Source organism: Nicotiana attenuata, unplaced genomic scaffold (assembly GCF_001879085.1).
Source record: "Nicotiana attenuata strain UT unplaced genomic scaffold, NIATTr2, whole genome shotgun sequence".
NCBI lineage: Eukaryota > Viridiplantae > Streptophyta > Magnoliopsida > Solanales > Solanaceae > Nicotiana > Nicotiana attenuata.
The window spans coordinates 1-9,840 of NW_017674370.1; positions in this window are offsets into that span (position 1 = coordinate 1).

Genomic DNA, 9,840 nt, shown 5'->3' on the forward strand with positions numbered 1-9,840 from the left:
CCTATTGTACTCAGAAGGTCACTCAACTAGATTATCCAAATTTTGGATTGCCAAATACCTATTTTACCCTCTAAATTATAAATATTTATCTTCTTTTATTTTTTTTTAAACTTTTCAATATTATGATTTTCCCTTTTTCATTTATATTATGGACTTACCTATAGAATAAATAAATACTATTTATAAATTAAAAAAATAAGAAGTATTTAAGCATCTATAATGTTGGAATAACAAAATAATGAGCATAGTAAAAAAATTAATTAGAATAAGTTGTTCGTAATAATAATTGTAGTATTAACAACAAAAATTCAAAAAAATTATTTACACAATTCAGAATGAAAGAAAATAAAGGTTGTAAAATATATATTTCATGCATGTAGTATAAAAATAATTATTTAAATAAAAGTATTTTTATAATATACATTATATATTCTTGAAAATTATGCTCAATTATATTATATATATTCCATGCACGACTTAACATAGCATATTTTACCCTTTACAGATAGTCCCCCTACTTTCCGGTGACAAAACTTTGTGGCATCGGAAAGTTGATAGAAACATAATAATATGCCAAATATTGCGTTAAAATATCATGGTATAGCCAGTTTTCACACTGGTCAATGAAAAATAGCCAGCGTTTATCAAGTCAATGAAAAATAGCCACTATTTTGCTGCAACAGGGACCGGTCCAGTATAATATACGGGAGTTCTGGTGCATTTGTGTACGAACTCCAGCATATTACGTTGGACCGGTATACTTTGCTAACTCCTGTAAAATTTGCGGGAGACTGGAGCACCAGTGCTCCAAACTCCAGTATATTATACTGGACAATTATACTTGCTGGAACTCCCATAAAATTTGCGGGAGTTCCAGCATAATTATGCTTGAACTCCCGTAAAATTTGCGGGCGTATTTTTTCGGATTTTGAACAGTGTTTTCGCTCAGATTTAAAGTGGTTAAATTTCGATTACTTTTGAAACTTGGCTATTTTTCATCGACCAGTGGTAAATCTGGCTATTTTTGAATTTCTCCCAAAAATTGCACACCAGATTAACGGAGACCAAAGTAAGCAAAAACCCAACAACCAAAAGATACTAGTAGCGGTTTCGCAAACTGGCAAAGATCCATACCAACCGGAGTATCTTTTTTTTTTTCTGACATATTGGTATCTTGTTTCTTTTTTCTCAATACAAAAGCCGTTGTGATGATTCACAAATATAGCACATCGGAATACTCAAAGAAACCATCGCCCATCGGAAGGAAAGTACATATATCGATATATGAAGCATCAACTTTCACTAGACTAGTGTACAAGTAGGAGTAATCAAAATTGCTACAGCTTTAAATATATATATATATATATATATATATATATATATATATATATATATATAACTGATGATGAACATGTAATTAAGTTGTCATGCAACTCTTTTCCATAGTCCATTATTGCAGACTAATGACTGACAGTCTTTACTGCCTGATGTTCCCAACAGGCATGTTCATCATTACTTGAATAACCAGCAAAACATGGTGTAGATATCATTTGTATCTAAGCATGTGCATAATAGGTATGTTTCTTTTGAATTTCATATATTCTTATATTACATGTATAATCAAAATATCGTAATTGTGGATGTTTATGGACTGGATCGAGGAACGCAAGCTCCATTTCACAAAGTGACCATTCAAGACTTGTTTGGGATGATTCTGTTACAATTTCTGAGAAATGTAAGTGTTGAAGTGTGTGATAGATTTTATATACTTAATCATATTTTCAACACGGCCCCCTCACGTGCGGTTTGATTCTTTTGATGATCCAACCACGTGAAAATTCTTTTTTGATATTGGGTGGCGGTGAGACTCGAACCCAGAACCTTTGTCTGGTTTGATACCAAATTGAAGTGTCTGACCATCTCATCTAAAAGCTTAAGTTGTTATACAGAGAACACTTTTATTAATCATGTTTTCAACGGTAAGAATATCAAACTACAGGGTGTCAAGGGTTTATTGGTACAAGTAGAAAAGCAAAAAAGAATGAAATGTGTTAAAAATATATTCGAAGTTTTTGTTCAAAAAAAAGAAGAAAATTTAAGGCCTTTGATCAAGGTTTGGCTGTAAATCATGCAACAGTTTATAAAATACCAACACATAGCACAATATATCACATAATTACTGATCACATGTATCATCATATATGTAAAGGAAATATACGTAGTGACTAACCGTTGACAAATACACAACCCACAACGTGTGACAAGGAGCCTCCATGGATATGTAAAAGAGTAGTAAATGCTTGGGAAATAGCTCTATTATTTTGCAAAAGAATCAAAAACCGAGTAGGGAGAAGAGAACCCTAGCTCATAGCGCCATTACGTGGAACCCTTAAAAATAACAACAGCAGATATGGGCGCGAAACATACTCCGCATAATCTCCTTCATCGTTTTCTAATTTCTAAAACATGAATAGATTATATTCATATTTCATAAAACATAGTTTAGTCCTTACTAGTATTTACCAATTTCACAAAGATGCTTCACATCATTCAAAAGTTTGTGTATGGGTCAGAATCCGATCTCACGGTAATTAACGGAGTTAATCTCGTCTTGAGCTAATCCATAATTAATAAGTGGTATGGCCACTTATTCATAACAGGATTCGACTCTTGTCCGATTTAATCTACGAGGGCATGGCCCAGTCATTCCCCCATGGGGACGGAACCTCAGCGTGGCCACGGCCATTTATTGCCAACTCACGAAGCTCACATCTATAAATACTAAGAGTGGAAGCCCTAGAAGGGAGGCTGCTTCTTGACCACTATTGACAAGAGAGAGAGAGAAGAGAAAAACATACCCATCTTATGGGAAGAGAAAACACCATTGTAAGGCTCTGAACCTCTTCATGGAGAGGCAGACCAAACCAATATTATCAATAAAGGCTTTTAATGTTTCTCCCCCTAATCCTGAGTACTTATTTTCGTTTCCTTCATGTGGTCCAATGTATTATTACGATTTGCTATGATTTTCCCGTAACTTATTTGTATTGTTTTGCACTCATAAGATATGTGATAACTTTTGAGTAAAAAATTTTGCGCCGTCTGTGGGGATTTCATAGCAAAATCGCGTAGTTCTTTCATGGACCAAAAGGAAAGAAACGCCGGAAAAGGAAGAACAACCCCGCATAAACAAGCCAAAGCGGCATATCAGGCCGATGGAACTCGAAGATCTCGAATCGAGATCCAGTTCCTCTGTCTCTCATCTATCGGATGGTGCAAACAAGAAGAAGCAGCCCCCCCTCTCTTTTGGGGAGAATCTTCGTAAGAGATCTCCCACATCCCTGATAAGGTCTCCAGCCGGAAACCAGCACGGAGGAATCTCAAATCGAGAATCGCTTCGAGACAGCCTACATACCCCGGTTGAGAAGATACGATAGCTGCTCAAGATCTCGAATCAAAACCGAGCTTCAGCTCCCAAAAACCCACGAGCCAAAAGAAAAAGTTCAACTACGGTTGAACCGGGACTCAGGCTAAACACCTTCACCAAACAGTTCAACTACGGTTGAACCAAGACAGGCTAAACGCCTTCACCAAAAAGTTCAACTACGGTTGAACCAAGACAGGCTATGCGCCTTCGCCATTATGTCAAGGCTATGCGCCTTCGCCAACAAGTTCAACTACGGTTGAACCAAGACAGGCTATGCGCCTTCACCAAAAAGTTCAACTACGGTTGAACCGGGACTCAGGCTATGCGCCTTCACCATTAAATCCAGGCTATGCGCCTTCGCCAAAAAGTTCAACTACGGTTGAACCAAGACAGGCTATGCGCCTTCGCCAACAAGTTCAACTACGGTTGAACCAAGACAGGCTATGCGCCTTCACCAAACAGTTCAACTACGGTTGAACCAAGACAGGCTATGCACCTTCACCAAAAAGTTCAACTACTGTTGAACCAAGATAGGCTATGCGCCTTCGCCAACAAGTTCAACTACGGTTGAACCGGGACTCAGGCTATGCGCCTTTACCAAAAAGTTCAACTACGGTTGAACCAAGACAGGCTATGCGCCTTCACCAACAAGTTCAACTACGGTCGAACCGGGACTCAGGCTATGCGCCTTCACCAAAAAAAAAAGTTCAACTACGGTTGCACCGGGACTCAGGCTATGCGCCTTCACCAAAAAAAAAAAGTTCAACTACAGTTGAACCGGGACTCAGGCTAAACGCCTTCACCAAACAATTCAACTACAGTTGAACCAAGACAGGCTAAACGCCTTCACCAAAAAAGTTCAACTACGGTTGAACCGGGACTCAGGCTACCCGCCTTCGCCAATAAGTTCAACCACGTTTGAACCAAGACTCAGGCTATGTGCCTTCGCCGTTAAATCCAACGAGCTCGACCTCGCTCGAACTACAAGGATGGACGCCTTCGTCCTCAACTTTAGCAAGTTCAACCACAGTTGAACCGAGATTCAGACCAAACGCCTTCATCTGTGAAAGCAAAATCATGACCTCCAACGAATCGAAGCGCAGGATAGGCACCCTCGCCATTTAAGAAAGTACTCCCAACTCAAACTAAGATTGGGGACACGTAAAGTCCGACCCCGGTCAAACTACAAGGCCGCGTTTCTGTCATAATGGCCGACAGTTCGACCGCGCCCGAACTGGGACTAAGGCTAAGTGCCGCTATCGCCAAGCAACGGCTCCGACTCGCTCACCCCGAGTCGAAGAAGAAGAGTCATCAACAATTAAAAACTAACATGCCTACCAGAGTCGAAATCGAAGGCAAATCACCCCTTCGAGCGGATGCAAAGAAAAATCTAAGGGGGAAAAAGAGGAGATACAAAACAGACACAAGGCAAATAACGGAAAGGAGATCTCATTTATCTACAAAGTTAATAGCGGGTCTTCCCCGCTTACACCCGGCCAAGGCCGATCAATACAAGGAAAGAGAAAATAAAAAACAAGAAAAAATGCATATCTTTTTACTCGGCGCCATCCGCGCCACCATCTGCACCAGCGTCAGCCTCTAGCGTCGCCGCGTCAAAACCACAGTCGGTACGGGCCTCACGAGCCTTTTGACGCGCTCCCTCGAAAGCAGCTTCGGTCACGATGCCGGCCTCCCACAAATTCTTATATATATCACGTTGGGCCTCGGCAAAGACCCAAAGTTCGCGAGCCTGGCTGGAAGAAGCGGCTTGGTCCCGTAGGCGCTGATTCTCTTCTTCTAAGGCTGTGATCCGGTCCGCCATGACTTGGGCGTCCTGCTCAAAGACACCGATCCGCTCCTCGAGACTCGCTTCTCTAAAGGCTGCAGTAGCCCTCTCCAACGCCCGTTGGGACTCGTGCACGCGGATAGCTTCCGTCAACGCCCCAGCCCTCGACGAGGCATCCCTCACCTGAAGCTTCAATACCGCGACTTCACCCTCCAACGCAGTCACTTTCCCGCCCCATGCCGCAGCGGCCTCCGCCGCCTTAGCCTGGCCCTGGCGCTCACACTCAGCTGCGGCTCTCTTTACCGCCTCGAGCTCCTCATCCTTCCGGCGGAGCTGCTCCTCGAGAGCACTCGTTCTGCCAAGTGTTTGCTGCATCTGAAGCTCCCGCCTCGCCAGTTCCTCGACCAAGGCCCGGCTACGGGGATCATTCCTCAAGCGCACGCGCAACTCTCGGCACTGATCCCGGTAGCGACGATACTTCTCCAGCGCCCGCAAAAATATCCCCGAGCGGACTTTGGCTCGACGGATGCTCTCCACCTCCAACAAATAAGACTGCAAAGCAAAGACAACGATTAAGATAAAGAACAAACTAAGGCAAAGAAGAAGCGAACCGACGTAATAGTACATACCCTCAAGCCCATCACGGCCACTTCATTCATCAGTCTGATATCCGTAACGCCCCTCAACGACGCATTCTCGGCCTCCGAGCATAGCGGCTCGAACTGCGGCACCAAGCTTTCCCCTTGGAGCAATAAGTTCAACTCCGAGGGAACCTCGATGAAGCGAGATCGCCCCTCTGCGCGCACCACTAAATTGGTGAAGCCTTCCCGGAACATACGGACGTCGTCGGGGTCCAAGTCGGATTCGGACTCGTACTCATCTCCTACAGCATCCCCTCCTCCTTCCGCTATCGGCGAGGTAGAACCACCCGCAATAGCCACCGTAGGAGCGCTTGCCTCACCCACATTAGCAGCCGCTGAGGAACTACCTCCCGTCTCAGCGACTGGAACCACCAATTGAGTCGCCGAAGCGACAGTATCATCACGACCTAAGCCAACCGGGGCAACCCCCATTGTTTGTCCGCCCTCAAGGGCAGGCGCCGCCGCCGCACTCCTCTCCGCTACCGCCGGGGGGGAGTCAAAATTAATTACCACAGGAGGAGCCGGTGTGAACACAACCCTACGCCTTATCAACGGCCTCTCCTCCTCCCCATCTGATGACGATTCCGCTCTAGGGCGCACAACCCCCGATGGCCCCTCGTCCCGAAGTAGGGTCCGTGCTGGAGAAGGAACCGCTGAAGATTCAACTGATGCCGCCCTCGGTATTGAGCGCGACACGGGCGCTGCAGTAAGCCGAGCAATTGCACCAGGCCGACAGAAGGCCAACTGAGGGGCCCTGACGCAGCGTGCCCTCCCTGATCACAGGAAAACAAAGTTGATGAATAGAGTTGAAACAAAGCGGAACGGAAGAAGAAAACAATTTTTTACCTGCCACAGGCCTACGGCCATGCCTCTCCTAGAAAGACGCCCATGTGCGTATCCCCACCATATGGGGGAGTACAGCCTCGACCCACTCACGTATCCAAGACAATGGGGCCGGCGGCGACCTGTCGACTACAAAAAACGACACGAGTTAACGCTCATGATCACAAATCATAAACAGGGGAAGAAAAGGGAATTCAACCACTAAAGAACTTACGTGCATGGTTCCAAGCCTCTGGGAACCCAGTAGCATCCGCCACCAGATGCCTGGTCCTGATATAAAAGAAGTGCTCGAAAGGGCGAGGGTCGACCTCGTCATCCAATCTCATGACCAGGCCCCTCGACCCACGAGGGCACGCCTGAATCATGGTGCCACGAACTCTCTGGGGAGCGTAGAGACTAAGCACATGCTGCAGCGTGACCTCCCTACGGGCCAATTCCGCGTACTTGATGAACATTGCCAACAATTTGTAGAGGGAAGGAGTGAGCTGACCCGGGCACACCCCGTAATAACGGCAGAAATCCACCACCAGCATTGGGAGCGGGATCTTGAACCCCAACCTGAAAGGATAGGCGTAAAAACCGCAGTATCCCCTACGGTTGGTGTGGACCCTCTCCTCGCTTCTAGCGAGAACGATGTCTGTATGGGTGGGAATGACCCCCTGTTCCCGTAATCGGGCCATCCCAATCTCCCCCATGAACGGGGCTTCATCCATCGGGTCCTCTCCACGTCGACAGTGAAATCAATCGCCAGACCTCCGGGCCGAGGAACTACCTCGTCAACCGACGGAACTTCTCCGGTCTCTATCTGTTCTGCATCTCCCATTGCCGGAGGTGGCCCTTCAACTACCGGAAAATCTATCGGAAGAGCATCGTGGGAAGAACTGCCTGCCATTGTTGATCTACTAAAGAGAAAGGGATAGAATTCGGTGGGCAAGACAAAGGTTATCACAATCGAAGGAAAGAAAGGAGAAGATGAATTAGCAGAACGAAAAAGTTTCCTCAGAATCTCTCTCAGATGAACAATGAAGATATGAGACATGAATGCCTCAACCCACCTTTATAGGCAACATAAATGGCTTTCGCGAAACCCAATAGCCGTCATTAACTGCACGACCAACCGTAAAACGGTTCGGTTCTGCCGAAGCATGCGTCATTATGACAAACTCCGCGAAGCGGCTTCTCAGCCATCCGCCAACGTCCCGCCGTCAGAATAATCGCAACGGCCTGCGAACGCTGAAAGAATGCGCCATACGCCTTCAAAATTCTAGACGTGACCAAATACGTACCCGGCGCATACTCATTCTCCACGGCCATCTCCAATATATGAAAGGCTACGGCCATCCCCAATATATGAAAGGCTACGGCCGTCTCTAATATATGAAAGGCTACGACCATCTCCAATATATGAAAGGCTACGGCCATCGCCATTATATGAAAGGCTACGGCCATCTCCATTATATGAAAGGCTCTCCAACATATGAAAGGCTACGGCCATCGCCATTATATGAAAGGCTACGGCCATCTCCAATATATGAAAGGCTACGTCCAATATATGAAAGGCTACGGCCATCTCCAACGTGTAAACGGCTAAGGCCACCGCCGTCAATAAGTCGACCCCCTTATTCGAGTTTTTTTTCAAAATCACAATCGATGAAGTCCGCTCATCGAGCTCGGCCGAAACACGACCTCAATAAGCGGAGGGACTAACTGTATGGGTCAGAATCCGATCTCACGGTAATTAACGGAGTTAATCTCGTCTTGAGCTAATCCATAATTAATAAGTGGTATGGCCACTTATTCATAACAGGATTCGGCTCTTGTCCGATTTAATCTACGAGGGCATGGCCCAGTCATTCCCCCATGGGGACGGAACCTCAGCGTGGCCACGGCCATTTATTGCCAGCTCACGAAGCTCACATCTATAAATACTAAGAGTGGAAGCCCTAGAAGGGAGGCTGCTTCTTGACCACTATTGACAAGAGAGAGAGAGAAGAGAAAAATATACCCATCTTATGGGAAGAGAAAACACCATTGTAAGGCTCTGAACCTCTTCATGGAGAGGCAGACCAAACCAATATTATCAATAAAGGCTTTTAATGTTTCTCCCCCTAATCCTGAGCACTTATTTTCGTTTCCTTCATGTGGTCCAATGGATTATTACGATTTGCTATGATTTTCCCGTAACTTATTTGTATTGTTTTGCACTCATAAGATATGTGATAACTTTTGAGCAAACAGTTTGTCAAATAGTTGAAATAAATTCTTAAAAGTATACTTTTGACTCTTTAGCATAGAAGATAAAGGGTGTGTTACTGTTTGGTATGAAGCCGTAAAATGTTTTCCAATTTTCTCATGTTTGGTCTGGAAAATATTTTTCTCGTGAATATTTTTCCCTATCAAAGGAAGGAAAAATATTTTCCAAAACCCTTTTTCAACATTATCCACCCTATTCCCCATCCCCACCAACACCCATTAACCCCATCCATCCCACCCCAACCCCTACCCCCCATACCCCACCCACCCCACCCTCGCTCACCACCACCTTAAATAGAAATATTATTAAGAGTACTTTCTTTTCATGTTGTAAATAGAGTACTTTTTTTATTTTCAACAAAAGAGTCTATTCTTTTCATGATGTAGAAAAAGTATTTCTTTCATTTCAAAACGAATACTTTTTTTTATTATATCAAAAAATTATTTTTCTTGCATTTCAACAAAACGAGTATTTTCTTTTCATGATATAGAAAAAGTATTTTCTTTCATTTTAACAAATTAAGTATTTAACAAAACGAGTACTTTCTTTTCATGATGTACAAAAATATTCTCTTTCATTCAACGAAACAAGTACTTTCTTTTCATGAAATAGAAAAAGTATTTTCTTTCATTTCAACAAATTGAGTATTTTCTTTTCATTATGTACAAAAACTATTTTCTTTCATTCAACATAATGAGTAATTTCTTTACATCTTGTAGAAAGAATATTTCCCTTTTCAACCAAAAAAGAGTATTTGTTTTAGTTTATCGAGCTCAAATTTTAACGTTGATCGTGTATAAAAAAGTAAAGTAGCACATCAGTTCCTTTGGGTTTGTATGAATTTTTAATAGAATAATTAATTTTTTTAAAATAATAGAGTCCCAGAAAA